Source organism: Phoca vitulina, unplaced genomic scaffold, assembly GCF_004348235.1.
Source record: "Phoca vitulina isolate PV1807 unplaced genomic scaffold, GSC_HSeal_1.0 scaffold12, whole genome shotgun sequence".
Lineage (NCBI taxonomy): Eukaryota > Metazoa > Chordata > Mammalia > Carnivora > Phocidae > Phoca > Phoca vitulina.
In genome coordinates this window covers 42,213,301-42,237,388 of record NW_022589715.1, presented here as the reverse complement: position 1 = coordinate 42,237,388, position 24,088 = coordinate 42,213,301, and positions in this window count along the sequence as shown.

The window sequence follows — 24,088 nt, the reverse complement described above, 5'->3', positions numbered from 1 at the left end:
TTATGCTTTTGATTTTACTTGGTGCACCCTTACTTCAGCATCTTATCCTTGCCACGTGAACAGTATAAAACATATCATTTTGGGCAATCATTATTCTTAATCTTTACTAAATCGACAGTATTTTTCTTCTACATCCTCTCTAAACAACATATTCATAATCGCCACTACTTCCCTCATGACTGTACCAGAAAGCAGTTATTGTTGGTCTTTGGCAGTCTTTGCAAATAAGAATCATGGGAATGCCCTTAATCAGATTTTTATTTTTGTAAAAATGCAGAAGCAAATAAACATAATGAAACATCCTTGTCTCACATTAGACCATCAAATCTAATGGATCCAAGGACTGTTTAGTAAAATTCTTACAGGGGCATTCCATGTGATATTCATTATTGGAAAAGAAAATCTTTGAAACCACATTAAGAAGTGTCTGAAGTGAAGATAAATATTTTTTTTTTTTGTCCTTCCTACTGCCAAGATATCTTACAGTGAGCTTTTCCACACTTCTCATTTTCTGTAGGAATAAAAATAGAAGTATAAAGGAGAAAAATGAAGGCTATTTTTGAGTTAGCACTGAGTTGATTATATGTTGCAAGCAGTGGAATTATGACTCTTTATTCTTTTCAAGGTAGCAACAGCAGTAATGACTCTAACAATGATAACTTAGTACCCTGCACTTACATGTAGTCTTTTACCCCAGTTTTAGGACAGCAATTACACTTTACAATAGTTTTGAGAGTTGTATGTTAGGAGAGCCATTAAGCCCTGTATAAGGATGAACAAATGGAGATGTAGTGACCGATGTTCTTCATTCTATTTTATGACCATCTCCACTATTGAATAAAAGCCAAGCATTCAATGATCAGTATAAACTTGTGGAACTCCTAGTGGAATTTTCTAAATTGTGTTACTTGAAAAGTTGGTTTAAAATGATAAGGAGTAAAGGTTATTTTTATAACTGTAAAATTGGACAGGATAATGTCATCTTTCTCTTTAAATTCTTCCTAGAAACTCAATTTATAGTCTTTACCTGGTCTCCAGAAAACCAAGACAAAAATATATACCGTGACTTTCTTTTATGCTTAAACATTTCTTGTTGCCTTGTGTGTATTTTATGATATTCTAAATCAATTTTATTGATTTAAGATCTAATTAATATCTAATATCTAATTAAATATTCTAAATCTAAATTTATTATACAAATGGTAACTGTATTCTTTAAACTGTGTGTATATTAGATGCTTGATTAGAAATTCACCAAATATTTACCATCAAAATACTTTAAGGAATTCTAAGAAAATAAGGTAGAAAAATACTTTGGGATTTTTTGATTAGTAGACTCCATTTATTTAACAATTTCAAAGAATGAAGGAGGCCTTTGAGTGTATGCTCTTGATATTTGAAAATTTATCTTTTTAGAGCAGATCATTTGTTTAAAAGAAATGATATTTAATGGATCATAAAAATGAGGAATAAAACTGTCCAGATATCTAGTTTTGGAGTGGGTCCAGAGGTGATTACTTGGCACCAGGGAAGGCGACAAGGGACAGAAGATGGACCATATAGTTAAGCATTGTCATGGGTAGTTCAAGTAACAAATCCTTGACCAGACACCTGAGAGCAAGAACAAACCTTCCCACTGATAGGCTGCCAGCATCACATGTAAAAATTTGCCAAACATGAATATGAAATTATTTCTTTTCTTTGTTAATCTAATTTTTAAAATTTATTTGATCACTAATAACATTTGTTAGTAATTTTATATTCTCTTCTATAAGTCATTTGTGTTTTATTAAGTTCATACTGTTTCTTTTGTCAGTTCTTCATTGTATATCTTATTTGGCAAATATTTTTCCAGTTTTTGGTAAGATTTTTAATATTGCTTGGTATTTCCAGTTTTAAGTAATTACATCTATTAATATTTTATATAATTACTTTTATATTAAGAGATCATTTCTCCCAAAATATACAAAACATAAAATGATTTACATCTATGAAATATATAAGTAAATGTTTAACCCTTTAATATATCCCAAATCTGGAGAAGTTATGGCTTGAATTGGGGCTCTAATTAAAATTATTCCTCCCTAGGGATGCCTGGCTGCACAGTCAGCTAAGTGTCTGACTCTTAGTTTTAGCTGAGGTTGTGATCTCAGAGTCGTGGCATTGAGCCCCATGTTGGGCTCCACGCTCAGTGCAGTCTGCCTAAGTCTCTCTCTCTCCCTCTCCCTCTGCCCCCCGCCCCTCAAGCTTGCTTTCTCTAAAATAAATGAGTAAATCTTTAAAAAATGTATTCCTCCTTAAAAGTTTATTTCCTTTATACTTTCATTGAATAATCCCTTCATTTCTGAATGTATTTATATAATAAAATCAATGTCATTGACATATTACGGCTTGCACTGTGATCATTCTCTTTGTTGGTACATTGTGTGTGTGTGTGTGTGTGTGTGTGTGTGTGGTGTGTGTGTGTGTCCGTGATTACCATATCACACAATTTTAATATAGGTGACTTATAAATGTGTTTTAATATTAGATGAAACAAACTGTATTAGAACCCTCCAGAGAAAAAGAACCAATAGGATATACAAGAATATTTATTATGATGAATTGGCTCACAAGTTATGGAGACCTAAAAGTCTCACAGTCTGTCATCTGCAAACTGGAGATTTAGGAAAGCTGGTGGTATAATTCAGTCTCTTTGAAGTCCTGAGAACCAGAGGAGCTGCTTCCCAATTTGAGGGCAGGCAGAGATGAAATGAGATGTCCCAGGTCAACAGTGAGGCAAGAAAAAAAGGGACAAATTCCTCCTTCCTTCGACTTTTCTTCTATTTATGCTTTCAATGGATTGGATGATGCCAACCACTTTGGGCGGAGGGAAAATTTACTTTACTGGGTCCACCAATTCAAATGCAAATCTCATCCAGAAACACCATCACAGACACACCCAGAAACCATGTTTAATTTAGGCACCCCGTGGCCCACTCAAGTTGACACATAAGACTAATCATCACAAATTTCAATTAATTTACTCCTTTATAATATTCTGTGTTCTGCTTCAATAACTTTATATATCTCTCCATTTTTTTAAATTTATCTTTAAATCTTTATGGCAAAGTTTTGAAATTTATTTTTATTAGTTCTAGGTATGTTATTTTCATCTGCCTAATATTTTTTTTTTTAAAGCTTGCTATAAGAATACTAGGGTCAGTATTTATGTTGATAATTCTTGTTCAGATAATGCCCCAGTGTTCTTTGCAGTTCCATCATGGTTAGAAGGTACTCCCTCCATGTTCTTATGAGGTTACTTACCCTCAAGTTCAGGGAGGGCTTCAGTCTCCAGCACTCTTAAAATTCGTAGGTTAGCCCATGTCAGTAGGAGGATCTTTACTCAAGGATAGCTGATCCCCAGACTCATCTCTGTCTTGTTTCCTTTCCTGAGCTGTCATAATGTTGTATCCTCTCCTCATTTAGGTAGTCCTTATACGTAGTTCTTTCTTTTCCATTGAGTTGTTCACCTTCCTCTTTTAGGCCTGCACAGGACCTTCTTATGTAGTCAGTAAGATGTCATGCTTTGAGAAGAGTTAAGTAGTAGATGGATCTTTTCTTCAGATCTTGGTTCTGCCATAGTTAGTGCTGGGGAAGTCAAATGCCCCTCAGGGTATAAGCAAGAGAGCAGGGATTGGTGAGAGCAAGCTGAGTAATACTTTGAGTTAAAACTTTGTTATATAGGTATATATGAAACATACAGTTTTTGCCCAACCCACCCACAAATAATTTGTTGATTGAAGGTAGAGTTCTAATGATGTTTTAATTGATTTTCTTGAATTTCCTCAGTATGTTATATACAAATGATCTTTTTTCCCATTTTTTCCTGTAACTTTTCTATTTAACTAAACTTTAATACTTGAGTTTTAGTGATTTAATAGGATAAAATGTTAATGTGGGAAAGTTAATGTGATAAAAGAGTTAATGTGGTAAAACACTAATATTTGCTTGATGTGAAGGTTCAAAGAATAAAAATGTATATATAAGTGTTTTTACCTGTTATGTTCCCTTAATTGTCATTTTGTTGCCAGAGGTAACCAGTACAATAATTTGTGTGTGTGCTGGTGTTGCCATCTCAGCAGTGTAAATACAAACTAACTCTTACATAGTAATCTTGAATATGGATACAGCATATTGTATTTAGAGATTTAGATGTTTTCTAATTTTTGAGTATTATAACATCAATGCAATAAGCATCCCCATGGTGGATTTGTTTTGTTACAGGGTGTGCATTTTGTTAATTTTAATAGAGACTATCAAATTGCCTTTCAAATTGCTTATCCCAGTTAACACACACACACACCAGCACTGTTTTCCCTCATATGTATCAGTGTTGGAACTTCTATTCTTTCTGTCTTTTTAACAGTTGAGTCTCATGAACATCTCTTGCACAGCATAAGATTAGGCAGGATACTTGATTTGTGACACATTTTTATCATTGATCACATATTTTCTACTTTATTTTTAAATAGTTTAATAATACAGTAAGCATCTGTGAAGTAACTACCCAAAACATATGGCATAACCTTGAAAATAACCTATACTTAGTCACTCTTGCAAATGTGACAAGTGAAAAATTGCCTCCTTTTTAAATATTTGGACTTCCCTGACTACTAGCTTTTCTCATGAGATTGTTTTTTCTAAGAATTTAAGTTTCTTCTCTTATGAGTAGTTGTTCTTGTGCTTTACCCATTTCACCACTAAGCTGTTGTCTTTCTATTATTTATTTGTAAAAGTTATTTTTTTAAAGATTTATTTATTTTAGAGAGAGAGTGTATGCATGCAGAGGGGAGGCAGAGGGAGAGGAAGAAAGAGTCTTTTTTCTTTTTTTTAAAGATTTTATTTATTTATTTGACAGAGAGAGAGAGAGAGAGCACAAGTAGGCAGAGAGGCAGGCAGAGGGAGAGGGAGAAGTAGGCTCTCCACTGAGTGGGGAGCCCGACATGGGGCTCGATCCCAGGACCCTGGGATCATGACCTGAGCTGAGGGCAGCCGCTTAACCAACTGAGCCACCCAGGTGCCCCTTCTCTTAGCTTTTTGAAGATATTTTCCTATTTTATTATTGTATTAATTTTACTAGTGAAAATTTTCTTCTGATACTAATCCATTTTTATTCTTTGAAGATATTTTTTCTTTATCTCTGGAATATTTTACGATTCTCCACTTACTGTAGACATTCTCAGATGTTACTGCTTCTTGAGTTGTGTGTATGTCTGTGTGATCTTCAGGGCACTTAGTGGGACCTTTCAATACAGGAAGTGCTCATGGAATTGTTTTTCTTTATTCTTTTCTAAAAGTTTTTTCTACCTGCTGGAACTCTTTTATGCTTTTATACAGATATGGAACTTCTGGATGTCATCTCCATGTGCCTTGATTTTTATCTTATACTTACCATGTTATAAGATTTTGACATTCTGAGATCTTTTACACTTCATTTTCTAGTACATTTGCATTTTATTCCATTCTGATATCCTCTCACATATATGTTTTTCCTCAAAATACATATGTATGTTTCCTTGACCTTATTTTTTAAAGTACCTTCATCATGTGCTTGAATTCTTTCATTTTTTAGAAAATTGACTTTTATACCTGATGGAGGAATTGACTGAGAATAATATTCTTACTTCCTACCTTTTCCTTTAGAAATTTGTGGACTTTTAGTCATGAATTTAGAATTCCAGTTATACCATGTTCTTTTTATAACTGAATTTGAACAAGAATATATCCACCTCAAATTGACCTCAAATACTTATATATAGTGTCACATATTCTGAGAATACAGTGCAAAAGACAGAAACATCAAAGTAAATTCTGGGGTTCCATGTGTCTATTATACTGAATCAATTCTGTTTCTGTCATTAAAACATGTTGTAGGCCCATTCTTTTTTTTTAAATTTTTTTTTAAAGATTTTATTTATTTATTTGACAGAGAGACAGCGAGAGAGGGAACACAAGCAGGGGGAGTGGGAGAGGGAGAAGCGGGCTTCACACTGAGCAAGGAGCCCAATGCAGAACTCGATCCCAGGACCCTGGGATCATGACCTTAGCCGAAAGCAGAAGCTGACGCTTAACGACTGAGCCACCCAGGCACCCCTTGTAGGCCCATTCTTAATGATACTAGAGTCTTACACAGAGGAAGAGGTTTATCTGCATCTCTATAAATTCTCTGGAGAAAACAATGCAGGGAGAGGGAAATTACAATCCCCAAAGGATGAGGAAATTGAACAAGGTGGTTTTGGGTGAACAAGGTATCTATAAATAGGGAAGATGCCAGCAAGATCTATTTGGTGTTAGAGAGGAAACCTCAGGTTATTAAGATAAATGTGAAAATGAGACTAAATTAGAAAACTGGAAAAAAATGTAGAGCATTAAATCTGAAATCCCAGGGCAGGGTGCCCTGGAATAAGCAGAAGCTTGATAGAAAATGTAATTTCAACAAAACTGCTTAGCCAAAAGAAAGCTTTAAATGTGATGGATGCTCTTTAAAGGGAAAGTGATGAGATACATGAGAGGTAGTATATTGTAGCAGTTCAGAGTTTGGGCATTGCTGCCAGAAACTGGGCCACCAGTGCGTAAATCCCAGCTTTATGAATTACTAGCTTCTCTGTGCCTTGTTCTCCTTGTTTATAAATGGTGCTAATATTCAACTTCCCGTTACGATTTTTGTGAAGATTAAATTTGTTAATGCACATGAAGCACTTAGAGAAATGTCATAATAACTTTTAAATATCAGACATTATAATACAGTAAATATTTAGAAAATCATTAACATTTATCCATATTTAGAAAACAGAACAATATGTTGATGATTAACTTTTGTTAATCTCATTCTATGTTTTAAGTGTGTCCTCATCTAATTTAATCCTCAAACAAGCCTGTGAATTAAGAGGTATTATTATTCCTTTGTTTGGATAAGGAAACTGAACTTTTTGATAGATGAGTGTTTTTCCTAAGTTTATGAACATGGTAAGTCCAAAAACTGGGAGTTTGGCTGGATCCAGAACTTTAGCACTTGCCACTATGCTAGGGTGTTGTAATTACGAAATCATTATTTGTATAGGATCTCAGAGCAGGTGAATGGTTATTGATTTGACATTAACTGAGGGTTGTGTCTTTTAATCTTTAATTTATAAGAAGTATGCTTTCATAATTGACAATTAAGTTTTAACAATCCACTCTTCAGAGCTATTGAAAGAGATTTTTGCTCTTGGAGAGGCATAGTGGGGTTAAATGGGGGTGGGGGTGGGGATGAGAAGATTCCATCCTGCAAGTAGGGCTCAATATCACATCTAAAAAGTTCCCAGAAAGATTATGACATTTGACTTCCCAACACCTTTCTATCTAGAACTTAATATTTAAAGTACAAGAAGGAAGATAATATGCCTATGAGCAAGTAACCAGTCTCTGAAAATAAACCGGACATACTCAATCAAGTAAAGAATGTAAGATCTCTGCTGACGTTCTTGAAGTGTTCTTTAAATGAGAGAATTCCATCCTTCACATATTATATGCATCAGTGCAGACTTTTTATGAGACAAGGATTATGATCAATTTGCAGCATGAGAAGTAATAGAAACAAGAAGACAGCAATAGTGGCAAGGACATGTACTAAGGATTTATTTAGCCTGGTGGACATTTTTTCATGTATGTTTCTCTGTGCTATTTATATTTTGATATCTATTATGAAGACAAAAAGTATCTAATTGTAATAAACACAGATGCAAGCACTCACATAATGTAGTCTTCTGCCTACATGGAGTTTACCCCCCTTCATTTATCACATATCTTTGTATGATGATACCTAAAATTCCACCAATATACTGTCTTCTAGGATCTCTCCCTTTTCATCTCTTAAATGTGGATTGACTCTTCTTTCTTTTCAATATGTGTATGTGTATATATGACATATGTATGTATATATGACATTTTATTATAAATAATACAGAAGAACAAAAGATGTAGAACAAAATCATAATTTTCTACAGCTAGCTCACCTAGTGTCTTGAACTCTCCAATCTTAGCAATATGATGGGCATCCTTCTTTTTCTATGCTGAGGCATATTTACTATACAAACTCTCTATGTATATATGTGTATATGCACACACATATGTACAGCATTTAAAAGTGGAATCACAATTAACAATGATATATATTTCTATGTATCTAACACATTTGCTTTAATAACATATTGACAATAGAGATGTATCATAATTTGTTCAACCACTCTCATTTTGATGTACTAATTTCTATTGTATTACTGCATTAAAAATGTTGGTGTATGTATTAGTATATACTCATATACTCTGCAGCCATCCTTTCTTAAAATACACATTGATTTTGATTGATGCCCTAATGCACGAGTGCACACTAGATTTATTAGGTCATTTTCCTTATGTGATAATGTGGCATTAGCATAGATTTCCTCCTGTGGAATAATGAATAAGGGTGCAGTTGTCTGTGTACAGAGTAGAGGAGAGAGGCAGTCACAAAGGCCACATCCATGAATTATCATAAAATAATCCCCAGGCAGATTTATACATTTGTGTATATATCTATGTAAAAAATATACCTATACATATATAGATGAATAGGTTCAGAGTATTTAAAAAAAATTAAAGTTTTTATTTAAATTCTAGTTAGTTACCATACATGTAATATTAATTTCAGGTGTACAAAATAGTGATTCAGCACTTCCATACAACACCCTGTGCTTATCACAAGTACAATCCTCAATCCTTATCACCTATTTAACCCATGCCCCCACCCACTTACCCCTAATCCTAACTCTTAACCCCTAACCTTAACCCTAAACCTAACCTAAATCGAACCCTCTCAAGAGTTCTCTAAACTGCAGCATATCAGGCACATTCCCTCACCCCGGCCCTAACCCTAACCCTGGCCATAAAAAAGATTCAGAGTTTAAATGGAGTTTGGTAGTTGTTAAAATGACACTTTAGATACTGACTCTCAATTTTATAAATCTGTATAAATTTGAATTATACATAATTACATTTTATTTATTATAAAATTTTATAAGTTTATAATCTATTAAAATCATATTTGTTTTATTTTTTTAAGATTTTATTTAGTTAGTTATTTGAGTGGGGGGGAGGAGCAGAGGTAGAGGGACATGCAGACTCTGTGCTGAATCCGATATGGGGCTTGATCTCATGACCCCAAGATCATGCCCTGAGCTGATATCAAGAGTCAGATGCTTAACTGACTGAGCCACCCAGGTGCCCCCAAATCATACTTGTTTTAATAGAGAGACTGCATTCTCCATAATAGAAGCCTTAAATGTAACAGTTGTATTAATCCTTATAATATGAAAATCAGAGGTAGGCATTCCAGAATGAGCAGCAGCAGTTCAAAGATCCAGTGTGGGAACCTAAGCACCTTCTACTTGCCTGCTCTGTGTGTTTTAATGTGTAACTTCTGTCTCCATGCTCATAATATGGCTACTCTACTTTGAGGTATTGCTCCCTTGTTCTAGGCAGGAAAGAGAGGCAACTACAAAGAGTGAAATGAGGATTCCAGTAAATCTATTGTTTTTAATGATTTCCCAGAAGAACTAAACTAGGACTTCTCTTTATATCCCACTAGAAGTAATTGTCATACAACTCCTCTCTGTAAATGATTCTGGGGAGGCATATTGTCTGGACATATTTCCATTAGTAATTGCAAAGAAAGAATGGATATGAGGAAAGCCTACAAGCTGTCATTACTGCAAGGGTGTGTGTGTGTGTGTGTGTGTGTGTGTGTGTGTGTGTGTGTTATTTGTATATATTTGTGGTAACTATGAGAGCCAAATTCAGGTGTGATGCAACTTCGTACACACAGATGCTCGATGAAGATGTATTAATTTATTGAGGAATTTATTATGTCTAATAGAGCTTTACTTTAGGGGAGGGAGTTAAAAATAATATATTGACTTTTGTATTATAGTACAGTATTTCTAAATAACCCAAATGCTGAAATGTTCTTCTACCTACTTTCCCCATTATGAAAAATGTATACAGAACAGAAGTGGCATGAAATGTATCCATTCCCATGACATAGGCTGTAATGGAAAATTGTCCAAGCCTAGCCTAGCCTTAAGATTTTAATCTTGTGATCCTCTTCATATGTCATACTGTAGTGCATGGACTGTATCCAGCACATTTGATTTAAAACTATTTCCAGAAAAATAAATTGTCTTGTTAAGCTTACTAACCAGTTTTCTTCAGCAGACACATTTTTCTCTTCACAAAATGTCACTATTCCTTCTTAGCACAGCAAAAGATAATATTTGTAATTCACAGCATTGATAAAGAATTCCTGAGGTAGTTATTCACTGAATATCTGTACATGCTCAGAAAGAAATTTGAACATTTGGGAAATTTTGGGGATAATTCAGAAAAATAAAATAGCTTTCCTTAATGGTCAAGGGTAATAGGTCATTTTGGCTCCAGTTAACTGAGAATGATAAATGACAGAATATGGGAACACATTATTTGAGAACACTATATTTATATTTATATATTTATATCTATAGATATATATTTTTTAAACTAGAGGGCCAGAGTTTATGAAATAGGTTTAAGAGCTTAATTTTATAGACCATTTGTACAATTCTAAAATTGGCTAATTTCTTTAATTGACTTTTAAACTTTTTTTTTCTATTATGGAAATTTACAAATTAAAAAAAATAGAGTAGCTTAATGTACCCATCACTCATATTTTTTCCCATCACTCATATTGAACATTGACAAGTCATAGTCAATCCTGATTCATCTGTATGCCTTTCTGCTCTTCCTTCCTGTATATTGTATAAACATTTTGCTTGTAAATATTTCAGCATGCATCTATAAAAAATAAGCAGTCTTTGAAAAAATGCCCATTTAACATTATTGTATCTAAAAATCAAATAGTAATCTGGATTATATCCAGAAATATCTAGTCAGTGTTCAAATTTCTAGTTGTCTCTCATTTATGTTTTATTACAAACAGATATTTTTGTTTTGTTTGAGTCAGAATCAAAACAAGGTCCACACATGAATGTTGGTTGATAGATCCTATGAATCTCTTCTTGTAGAAGAAACTGGGTAGGTTATTTTGAGTTTTCTCCACAGTCTAGATTATACTGATTATACCCTTTTTGTTGTTTGTGTCATGCTCCTCTGCCCCCTGTCCTTCTATATTTCCTATAATGTAATTGCTGGAATTAGAAGTTTAATTACATTTAGGACCTAGCTTTTGGTAATCTCATTTATGGATGGTGTTGGCTCTGTTCTTCTAATTCTAATTTTGAATGTTTATTTGTAGTGTGGATTGTAATAAGTGGCTTTCAAAGATGTGTTTTTATTTTTGCTATAAAATATAGTCACTTTTCTATAATGTTAACATTAAATCAATGAATTATTTTTCTCATTAAATATTCTTGCAGCTGTCCTTTTTCAAAATGGTGGAAGCAAAGGAAAATACCTGTAGTGTCAGTGTGTATGCCATCCCGTGAATTTTTTAGCTATCATATTAGACAAAAATAAAGATAATAGCAATAGCTAAAAATGTTGACATATGTCATCTCATTTAATCTTCACAACTAAAATATGAGATATGTGTTATTTTATTTTACAGAGGTTGAGACTCCGAGTCACAGTGGTCAAATATCTTGCCTAAGAGCACACAGCAGTGGGACAAGTTTTCATTCAGACAGTCTGACTTTTCAGTGTCTGCTTTAACCCCCATACTATACAGATCTTGAAGACAGCAATAATTCTGTATGGTGTTAATCTTCATAAATATGGTTTTAATATTTCTGGAGATTTGAAGTCACACTCAAATATACAGAATACAAATGAAACCAATTTGATGCAAATAATAATGGTGCTCTAGTGCCTTTGCTATTATTGAGGGAGATGTGGGGGTATATGATATAGAAATTATAAAATGATTGTTGTAAAGAGGGGAACATATTCATCTCTACATAAAATGACATGCTAAAATATATTCTTACAGGTTATACACCAGAAAGTCTTTAACCTACTCCAAATTAAGTGGCATCTGTTTAAACACTTGGAGTGAGACATCACTACCATGGGAATCATTCCAGGAGTGGGCATCTCTAACTTAGAAGGTTTTTAAAATTTGTTGTTGATATTGTTCTTCATATAACTTGTCTATTATGACAATGAATTGTCACAGTGAAAACGGGCAGTACTTCTATCCTTAGTCATCAAATCAAACTTCTAAACATCAGCTCTTCAAGTATCTTAGGGTATCTGGTACACAAAAGCTACTTTGCACACAATAGCATTTCATTCTTTCAGCTTACTCATATGACAGTTTTTTTTTTTTAATAGGGCTTAAAGTGTCCTTTCCTGATATTCCTATCTAAATCAGTTTCCTCTGAAATTTATTTTTAGAACACATATTGCAATTTCTAATTATATTGTTATTGGATTTACCATCTAATGTCCATCTATCTAAGCTGTATGTTCCATGATGACGGCAGGCCCTATATCTCTTTGTTTTACCACTGAATCCCAAGGGCCTAAACTAGAATCTTATAAAAAGAATTCAAGGCATGAAGGAACATTAAATACATACATTAATAAATGACTTATTTTCCTGATTTCCATTCCCCCCACCCACTCTCCTCCATCCAAGCTGTCTGGTCTCAGGTTATTTCTTAGAACTTTTGAAGAGCTCACACAACAACTGTATTCATTAATATAACATGGAAAATATATTTCAGATATAATTTAACCCATGTCAGATTCAGTGAACTGTTCACTCCTTTGATATGTATAGTTACATTAGTGTCAATTACCTGGGCACATAGTGGATTTTCAACATTTTTTAGTTCTTCCTTCTAACAGCTATAAAAAATTTCATCTTGTTATTTTGTTCGATCATTTCAAGTGTGTAGGTCTTCTTATCATCTTGATTCTGTCACTCAGTGTACTCACTATCATTCAGATATTTTTACCTTCTGAAAATTAAGTAGGCAGCTCTCCATTTTAATTTAATTTCTTGATTAAAACATTTTTAATAATGTAGCATGACAGATTAAAATAGAAGAATTTGAGCCTTGCCACTTGGAGATTTCTTTGCAGACTTGAGACAATATGATTTTTGGTATCATTATTCAGTCACCTAAAAAATATCCACAAAAGAGTGTTGCCACCCACGCCATTGTGCTCTTACTCTCTTTTCTTCTAGGGTAACATGACTTTGTCAAATGTCTTGTTGAGATCACAGTCAACCTTTTGCAGAATCTTTGTTCTAACAGTTTTATTAAGTTTTTAAAAATGGCAATGTGCTGAAATAGACCCTACATTTTCTTATTTAATCCATGTATAAAAGAGCACACAGAAGTTTTATATGAATTGAAATATCAGTGTTTTGTTATTTGCAGCAACTAAACTGATGATAGCTGTGGTAATCTACTTATAGATTAGTGATGAAGATGATGGTAATAATAATAATAAATAGTATTAGTAATATGTTGAAAAGAATGTTTCCCTTAATCAGAGAGCAGCAAACTATGGAATTATAAGGGGATAATGTGTATGGATATATTTGTGAGAGGAAAAGAGTGAGTAAATGTGAGCTTCATTAACACCAGTTTCATGATGAAAGTTGCCTGGAGATTACTTTCTCAAAGCTATCTTTCTTATGCTGTCCATTCATTCTAGAAACACAGATACAGCTTATGAGAATAATTAAATATTAACTAAGATCTCAGTCCCTATCTGATTTTACCATAAAGCAGAGACTAAGACAGTTTCTGAGTTACGACTGTATTAAAGAGTGTAAGCCCACGGAGCAGTAATGAGGGACCAGGGGAATGCTTCGGGGAAGGAGGGAAGGCAACTACGCAAGGACATTTTCAAGTTGCCTTTCACCAAGGACAATTTATTACTCTTTCTCATGGGACTGGACCCTACTAAGCCCTATGAACTTCCATGGCAGCAGTCATCGTGGTAGAGGAGGAGTTGAAGAAGAGAAGTAATTTTTCAACCAGCTCCCAACAGTTCAAGTGGGCGAGTGGTGTTTCTCTTTGTGATTGGGAGGAAGCACATGGACAGGGAACAAAAAGCTCTACCTGGCCATGATTCAGGGCTCTGGTGAGTGAAATATGCCTGGAAGTGCTTCAAACCAGTGGAAAGCTGGCTGCTGAATAGCAGCTAGAACAAGAAATAGGCAATGCTGATAGGATCTGAAATACCTGATATGGTTACCGAAGGATAAAATTTCAAGGTCTTTCTCTGTCATTAAATATAAAATTCACTTCAACAAACATTTTTTTACATACTTACAATGTAGGAGACATTGTGTAAATGGAAAGGGTATGGATATAAAAGTAACTAAAATTCTACCTACAAAGAACCACAGTGTTGTGAGGGAAAGAGTAAACAACTAATAGCTAACAGTGTGTCTGACTGAAATGCCAACAAAATTTAAAATAGGTAAAATTAATTTTGGATTTGGGATAGAAATTTGGGATAAGTTTTACAGAGTGAAAAGGTGCTGATCTGGTGCTTGAAGCATGATAAGATATACGCAGAGGTGCATTTCTGGCTAATGGTAACAGTCCGAATAAAGGGACTGAAATTTCTGACCATGATAGGTTCAGGAGTTGATGTGTGGCTGAAAGAGTGAGGAACAGAAGACAGACATAGAGCATAGGATTACTGAAACATCAGATTGAGCCTCAGTACCCAGTAGAGTACCAGGAATAAAGAGTATTTAGTAGGTATTTGTTGAATGAATAAGCTTTATGGGAATGTCTGCAGTTGCCACATACATGCACAAAAATGGGTTTGATGCTGTACTTAGAAAAACTCGGAGTTTGGGATCCCTGGATGATTCAGTCAGTTATGCATCTGCCTCTTGATTTCAGCCCAGGTCATGATCTGAAGGTCGTGAGATTGAACCCCCTGTGGGGCTCTGTGGTGAGCGTGGAGCCTGCTTAAGATTCCCTCTCTCTCCCTATCCCTCTGTCCCCCTCTCTCTGCATGAACCTCCCCACATGCACGTGATAGCTCTCTCTAAAAAAAGAAAAAAGAAAAATTCTGAGTTAAAAAAATGAAGCAGGGGCGCCTGGGTGGCTCAGTTGGTTAAGCGACTGCCTTCGGCTCAGGTCATGATCCTGGAGTCCCTGGATCGAGTCCCGCATCGGGCTCCCTGCTCGGCAGGGAGCCTGCTTCTCCCTATGACCCTCACCCCTCTCATATGCTCTCTCTCTCTCTCTCATTCTCTCTGTCTCAAATAAATAAATAAAATCTTTAAAAAAAAAAAAAATGAAGCAGGATTTCTTGGCAGATTTTTCAGAGATTTTGATGCAAATTATGACTGATAGTATGTAGCATTTATTAAGAATATTTTAATATGAGACTGATTTTTGTGTCAAATATCTTGTGGGATTTTTTTTTTTTTTAATTAGAGAGAGAGAGTACAAGCTGTGGGGGAGGCAGAGGGAGAGGGAGAAGCAGTTCCCCTCTGAGCAGAGAGCCCGATGCAGGGCTCGATCCCAGGACTCTGAGATCATGACCTGAGCCAAAGGAAGAGCTTAACTGAGCCACCCAGGCACCCCTATCTTGTGGGATTCTTATTCTAGTAGTATATTTTAGATGGTGGTGTGCACGTATGGAGAGGAAGAGAAAACGGAGGGGAATTAAACCTTAATTGAGCGTATGCTAATATGGCAAATAGTGTGTATTTTCAACAATACCTTTTTAGGGAAAAGTTTGGGAAAAAATTATAAAATCCTGAGTAACAGCCTGAATAATTTACTTTCTTTAAAAGATTTTATTTATTTGAAAGAGAGAGAGAGAGCACAAGCAGGTAGAGTGCCAGGGAGGCAGGCAGAAGGAGAGGGAAAAGCAGGCTCCCCGCTGAGCAGAGAGCCTGATACAGGGCTTGATCCCAAGACTCTGAGATCATGACCTAAGCTGAAGACAGACGCTTAACCGCCTGAGCCACCCAGGCATCCCTGAATAATTTACTTTTATACATTCTGTCCTAGAAGCCAACAACCGTTTGGAGACAGTATAAGATCAGGTTTTGATTTATAAAGATAAAAGTAACCCTGGAGGGGGTGGAATGTGATTGAGATAGATTTTGCAAAGGTACTTCCCAATTAGTCATATAACAAAAACACGCTTAAAATCAAGTGTGATTTGCAAGCAAAAAGATAGACTGATTTAGCATGGGTACTTCTGGATAATATGTGAAATTGCCATGGAAATGGAATTTAATATGTCTTTCATAGAACTATAAAAGTGCCACGTCCATATTTCTATGCATTTGACCCTGTGAGTACCTTCTTAGAGAATATCATAGGTCATTAAAGTAGCTTCATTGCCAGAGTCAGATTTTACTTATGCATCTTTTGTTAAGCATGTGCTCTGTGTCAGAAACAGTGTGGTACATACTGTAGAGGCTACAAAGATATGTAAAAAAACCTGTGGCCTCAAGAAAATTGGTCTCTAGGTGAGAAGGTGAAGTGTGTGCATAAAATGGTGACAGCCATTTTCATACAGCATATGGTAAATGCTGACATGAGTCTTAGAGGCCATTGGTGTTGTTATTGTTAGTTGTGACCTTGACCTCTTAGGAGATGGGTCTTAAGAGGCTCTGAGCCAATCAGCAGCACAAATGTATCTATGTTTACAAAAACATGAAGTTATTTGAAGATGGTGGAAGGTATATTGGTACAGGGATAAATATATGACTTTACTTCATGCCATTCTACATTAACCAGTAATTATTTAATCTATACTGTTTATTTCGCCTCACACTACATTGTATCCTGACCCATGAACTGTATAAACTTACTGGTATTCATGACAACTTTTCTGTAATTTTCTGTTAAGCAATGTTTTGATTTTACTATAGTCTTCTACTTTGCCACAAATTCCTATCCCTGTGATTCCCAACAAAATGTGATCTGTCTTTTACTTTGTGGCATTTGTGTATTATCTATTCATTACTCCAATGTGAAGATGCATCCTATGTTGCCTCAAGTAATAAACTTATTATTCAAGCTTTTGTCCTTTCCATATACTTCAACACTTGACTGATACTTGACCACAGCTGGACCAATTTTATCTTTATTTGACCTGGGAAGTAGGAGTTAGGAATGGTGGAGAAAGAGAAATGAAGGGGGAAAAAAGTAGAAAAGAGTTTATATATCAGAGAGAAAATGAAATAAAATCGAAGGGAGAGATGAAGAAAGGAAAAGGAGAAGAAAGGAAAGAAGGAAGGAAGAAGAGAGGAGAAGAAAAAAAAAAAAAACCTTCCATGGAACTAGAAAACTTTGACTCTTCTCTCTCAATGCTGCAGAATGGGTGTATGACCCTCCGTGATCAGCTCTGTTTATCTGTGTGGTAGTCAGTTCAGGTGTCTGGAATGCAAACTGTGGAGTTGCACTGTTGCCTTTCAGTTGTATAATTCTCTGATTTTATGAATTACATATAAAGCCCTAGGTTTTGTACAGTTCTCTAGTGCCCAGAAGTGAATCACATGGGAAGTAGTTTATTACGTGCTAAAGAATCCTCCAGGAAGCAATTTACCATATCTTCTTTATCTGTCTTAAAGGGCATATTTTATATAATTATTTATATGGACACAATAATGAAAAAGCAACACACAGTAATTATATGTCCAGTTGTAATCATGTCTCAAGTCTACAGAAATATTTTGACAGCAGTAGATTTATTAAATACATATCAACATCTGCTTTTCTCTCTAATGACTCAAAGAAAAAAATTGGTTAGAAAAGGAATACATATCCAATGAGTAGTTTATCCACTCCCAATTCAGTTTACTGAACTAAACAGTGGTGTTTGACTCTTAGTATGAAGGTTTAATTTTTCTTCAGAATTTTCATTCCCTTCTTCTTAGATGCAAATGCAGAAAATTTGCCATTATTAAAATTCCACTACACTAAATCTATTTCTTCATATATTTAATAAAATTTAGTGACATTGGCTTCATCATTTTAACCATAAATATTAATATTTATGTTTCAAGTTTTCTGGGAATGTATAATCTATTGAAATATAAGTGATTTGTCTTAATTATTATTGATTTGTGGAAAGGCAGTTCATCTTTTCCACTGACAATGCAACTTATTGCATTTGTTAACACATACAGTAAGATGTAAATAATGTATACATGAAACATTTCAAAGAAATGAATAGATAGTATCCCACCAAGCTTCAGCTTGTCAGAATTTGTTTCTGGAAAGGTTACAAATGTTAGCAATAAGAATGCTAACTGTTTTTTGTGTCCTCAGCAATATATTCTGGATTGTCACACAACATGTGAACAAAGGTTCAACGGAGACGGATGATGAATGATCAAATTAAAACCCTTCCCATTTTTAAAGTAAATATTTCTCACTCTATGACAATTTATCCATTCACTGTTCTTTAAAAAAAAAGCAGTGTACATAAGAAGTCCAAATTCAAGTTTGCAAGATGTTGCAAGCTTGAACAATGATTTTTTAGCATCCCTCTTTTCCTAACATTTATAGTGAAACAGATCAATAAATCTTAAATACTTAATAACAACCCCATGGATACTCTCTAGGATCAGTCATGAACTGATCTGAAAACACACACACACACACATGCTTTCTTATAATGTATTTGACATGGGATCAGAATATATGGATGCCACAACATAACCAGTCCCATACAAAGAGATGAAGAGCTTATGTGTATAATGGGGCCTCCTATACTTCTAAGCAAGAGACAAGGTTTGGTTACTAAAAATACAGCTTTGTTGAGAGTAGACAACCTCTACTGAGACTCAGATTTTTGAAATACAAATTAGTATGGTGAATATAAGCTGATTAATTATGAGATTGCTTCAACTGCTTTTGTAAGCTCATTGGGCATATGTTATTTAACCAAAATTGATTTTATTTAACCAAAAATAATAGAGACATGGTGTTATGATATAAAAATCAGCTGCCTAGCATACCTACTGTCCTGAAGGTCTTGTTGTAACCTAGAAAAATATAGAAAAGCTGCAATATGAGTTATTCTGAGAATTATTATTGCATATATAAAATCAGAAGATTACTTGAGGGATAGTAATACAATATCTCAAGCTAATTTGAAAGAACTACCTTTTGAGATATTTTAATGTCAATCACAGATGCTTCACTTGTTATTTATTAGCAAGGAAAGAGTTAAATCCTTTTTTTAAAGAAATTGTGGTAAAATACATCTTAAATAATATTTACCATCATAATCACTTATTCAGTAGTGTTAAGTACGTTCATGTTGTTGACTAATATCTCTTTGAGATCATGCTTTCAGTTCTTTGGGTATATGCCTAGGCATGGAATTGCTGGATCATATGGTCATTCTATTTTTTTTTTTTTTTTAGGAACTACCATATTATTTTTCATAGTGACTGCATCATTTTACATTCCCACCAGCAGTGCTCAAGGGTTTTGATTACTCTACATCCTCACCAACACTTGTTATTTTTGCTTTTGTTGTTGTTATTATTATTCTTTTGATAACAGCTATCCTAATGGATGGGAGGTGATATCTCATTTTTTTTTTTCATTTTGGTTTTGATTTGCATTTACTCAGGAATTTCTGATGTTGAGCATCTTTTCATGCTTATTGACCATTTATATATCTTCTTTGGAGAAATGCCTATTCAAGTTCTTTTCCCACTTTTTAACCAGGTTGTTTGTTGTTGTTGAGTTATGGGAGTTCTTTATATTTTCTGGACATTAACCCTTTATCAGATACATAATTTGCAAATATTTTCTCCCATACCCTGAGCTCACTTTTCATTCTGTTGATGTGTTTTTTGATGCATGGACATTTTTAAATTTGATGTAGTCCAATTACCTTATTTTTGTTACCAGTGTGTTTCATGTCTTATCCTAGAAATCATTGCCAAATCCAATGTCATTAAGCTTTTCCCTATCTTTTTTAAAGCTACATATATTATTTGTAAAGTTTTATTATTTTCAAGTGACATACAAAAGATTGTATAAGGTCATTATGAACAGTTTGCAGAATAATAATGAATTGGTCATTTGATCATTGCCAGTTTAATTAGAGCTTTATAAGCATCTTTGACCTATCTTAGATGCAGACTCTGTACCCCATTCAGCACCCCTTCCCCTGAATTAACACTAGTCTCAGTCAGTTATGTATTAGAAATACTTTTTCAAAATTTGCAGACTTCACCTCTTTCTATATTATATCTCTAAATTAAAACAAGATCTTTTTTTTAAGATTTTATTTATTTATTTGAGAGAAAGTGAGAGAGCACAGCCAGGGGAGAGAGAGAGAAGCAGGCTCTACGCTGAGCAGGGAACCTAATGCGGGGCTCGATCCCAGGACCCTGAGAGCATGACCTGAGCCGAAGGCAGACGCTTAACTGACTGAGCCACCCTAGACTTGATTTCCCCCCTTTTTTTTCCTATAGAGTTTGTATGTGTTACAGCTTGTTAAATAATTTCTTACTCTAAGATCACAAAGATACTTTTTCTATATTTTCTTTGAAAATATTTACATCTGTGCCTTTTACATTCAAGTTCTTTTATACATTTAAAATTTATTTTTAAGTATGGTGTGAGAAAGATATGCATTTTAATATTTCTAGTATGGATAGTCAGGTGTCCCCATATTATTTATTTAATCCCTTTTCTTGAGTACCATTTTTGTCGTACATTGGGTTTGTACATATGCACATGTTTATTTCTTGCTGCTCTTTCTTGATTCACTGTTATATTTTTTCTAACCCTCCAACAATACATTGTTTTAATTATTATACTTGTATAGTATTTTTTTGATACAGAGTAGAGTAATACTCCCAAAAGTACTTTGTACTTCCATGTAAATTCTAAAATCAGCTTATCAGTCTAATGAAAAAAATTGCTGTCATTTTGAGTGTAATTAGGGGAAATTGATAAATTAATTTCTGAAAAATTTACACTTTTTTTTACAATATTGTCTTCCCAGACATTAACATGAAATGTCCCATTACTGTTTATCTAAATATCATTGGCCCCTGAGACAAAAATAGCCTCCCTTAAACAATAAAGATAAAGAAATAAGAAGGAAGCACATGGCTTATCATTAATTCTGATGGCTTTCTTTAGTGAACATTAACAGTTTCTTTAGTGAAACAAGAGAAACAAAACTATAGCTTTTCAGAAGATGTAGTTATGCTGTGCAATTGTGCTATGCAGTGTTGTTACTTAATCTTCACAATAACTTTAAAAGTATGTATTATAATGACCTGCTTCAGATGAAACATTTGAGTGGCAATTTGTAAGTAATATGTCCAGAGTCATTGATTGACCATCATGATTTTTTTTTAAGATTTTATTTATTTATTTGAGAGAGAGAGAGAGAGAGAATGAGAGAGAGAGCACAAGAAGGGGAGGGTCAGAGGGAGAAGCAGACTCCCTGCTGAACAGGGACTCGATCCCAGGACTCCAGGATCATGACCTGAGCCGAAGGCAGTCGCTTAACCAACTGAGCCACCCAGGCACCCTGACCATCATGATTGTAAGATTCATGAAAAATATTATAGACTCAAGCACCAAAGTTTCAAGAATATTAAGTGTGGCACTGTGATAGTCAAGGACAGATTCCAAAGGCCATTCTATTTTCAAAATTAAACCAGAAATTCTTTACAACTTTCAGATAAAGAGAGTTAGGTATCCATTCATTGTATAATAAGTCAAAGTAAAAGACCAGTCTTTAACCTTTCTTTTTAGTGTTCTATTGCTTATCAGTCTGAATGTGTCTTTTCTAGTTGTATATTAAGTTGTTCCTTAAAATTAATGGACAGAAATAACATTTTAAGGAGCCAACAACACTTTAGTAAAATGATATGCCTTTTGTGGATCACACTTAACTTCTGGCAGGAAGAAAAGTAATTACAGTAGCAATAGGTTTAGCAACATATGTAATACTTTGTGCTTTTTCAAGTTCATGATTTGATATGCTGTGTCAAAATAGTAGGCTGGAAAGAAATTCTGTTAGATAAGAAGTTTATTTATTTTTTAAAAACAATCAGTATAATATATATAATACTACACATCTATAGTTCTGTAGTTAAGCTTTTTTTTTTTTTTTTAATCTGAATGATTACATTGTATAGCTCAGGAATTGGCTGATTTTTAGATGTGAAAATATCTCACCATCAAAATGAGCTAGGCATATCAGCATCATTCATCAATCTACTGAATACCTTCATAGATAGTTTTTTTAAAGATTTAATTTATTTACTTAGAGGGAGAGGGGGAGAGAGAGAGAGCAGGGGAAGGAGCAGAGGGAGAGAGAGAAAGAATCTCAAGCAGACTTCGTGCTGAATGCCTGAGCTGAAACCAAGAGTGGGATGCTCAACCACCTGAGCCACTCAGGCACCCCCTTCATAAATAGTTTTTACCACAATTCTAGAAGTTGGTGGATTGACCATCATGAATGTAAGAATCATGAAAAATATTATAGACAAGCACCAAAGGTTCAAGAGTATTCACAATGCATATGCTGTTATAGGACCATCATTATGTTAGTAACCTCTGCTTTTGGCTTCAGACACATTTCAACTAGATTATCTATTTTTAAAAAAGCATTTGGTCTTGTTTCTGAACTAAATGTATGGAATATTGCTGAATATCAATGGTGGGGGGAAAGATGGGAAAAGCCAGGAAGAAGCTTTTTCCTCTTGTTTTTGGCTCCCATCTGAATGTCACGGCTCTACTAAATGGCAGGTGAAGAGATAACATAATTATTGTGCAAGACAAACTTTTTAGCTCATGCATTTTCTAAGATTGAATCTCTTCATTGAAATACACCTCAGATACTACAGAATGGATGAAGATTTAATATTAAAGAAAAATTCCCCTCTTTCTAAGTGTTTTTAAATAAATACTTGCCAAGAAAGGCTTTCAAACATGTTCTAACATGGTTTTAGATTCTGGCATAGCCCTTGTTAAAAGAAACCTTGAAGCACTGTTCATAGATGAGTGTTCAGTGGTGAAATACACTAGACAAGGCGGACATTGCTTCTATGTGTTTATAATGGGAAAAGTGGAGTATTACTTTAAATCAAAGAATATATATTATTTACCTTAAGGGTTCTGTACATCATAATATGTGTATACATGTGTTTGTGTACAGATATGTATATGTATCATGATGTACATAATCTTTTGTTTTATATCTTTTGAAAAGTTATACATAGTCAATATAAAATATTTAGAAAGCACAGATAAATTGTATCAAAAATTATTCAAAAATTCATCCCTCATAACAACTACTGATATTTTGATATATGCCTTATAGTCACTTTTATACTCTTATCAGTTATTGGTAAATCATAAGCCTATTAGAAGAGAGTTATTTGAATAAATAACTGTTGCATTTATCCTGCCAGATAAATAATCCAACAAAATGTAATAAGCTGATGCTTACAAATTATGTTCTTGCAAATTGGGTTCCACAGTGTCTGATGTCTTCTCTCCTTATGAGAGTAGACTAATCAACATGAAATTTGAGTAACTTCCAGTTTATGAGAGTTCTGTACTTGCGACCCCTGTTTTTAGGAAAGACTCCTGCAGCCATAGTTGTATTATGTGATCTCACCAATGGTAACCACGATCAGAATGGGTAAGATTTTTCAAAGTTGTGTAAGAGTCTCATTTTCAATCATTTTAACACAAAATCCATATGGAAAGAAAGGGAGAAAGAGGGAGAAAACAGTCTTTATAGCCCATACAAATGTGTTATGAGCTGCTTTGTCCAGCCTTACAACTTAGTGAGGAGAAAAAGATGATCTCAAGAGGAAATTTAAGCAAATAAGTTAAAAGAAGTAGTGTGAGGGATGGAGAAAGGTATGATACCAGAGTTTCTAGCAGGTCTTCAGCTTTGAGGCACAGGTAACCCAAATCTATACATAATTTATAGTTTAAAATGCTTAAGTAGGCTCTATTTTTTTTGTTTGTTTCATGCATAACTTAATATCCCCATAAAATCCATTTTCTGAGGGGGCGGAGCAAGATGG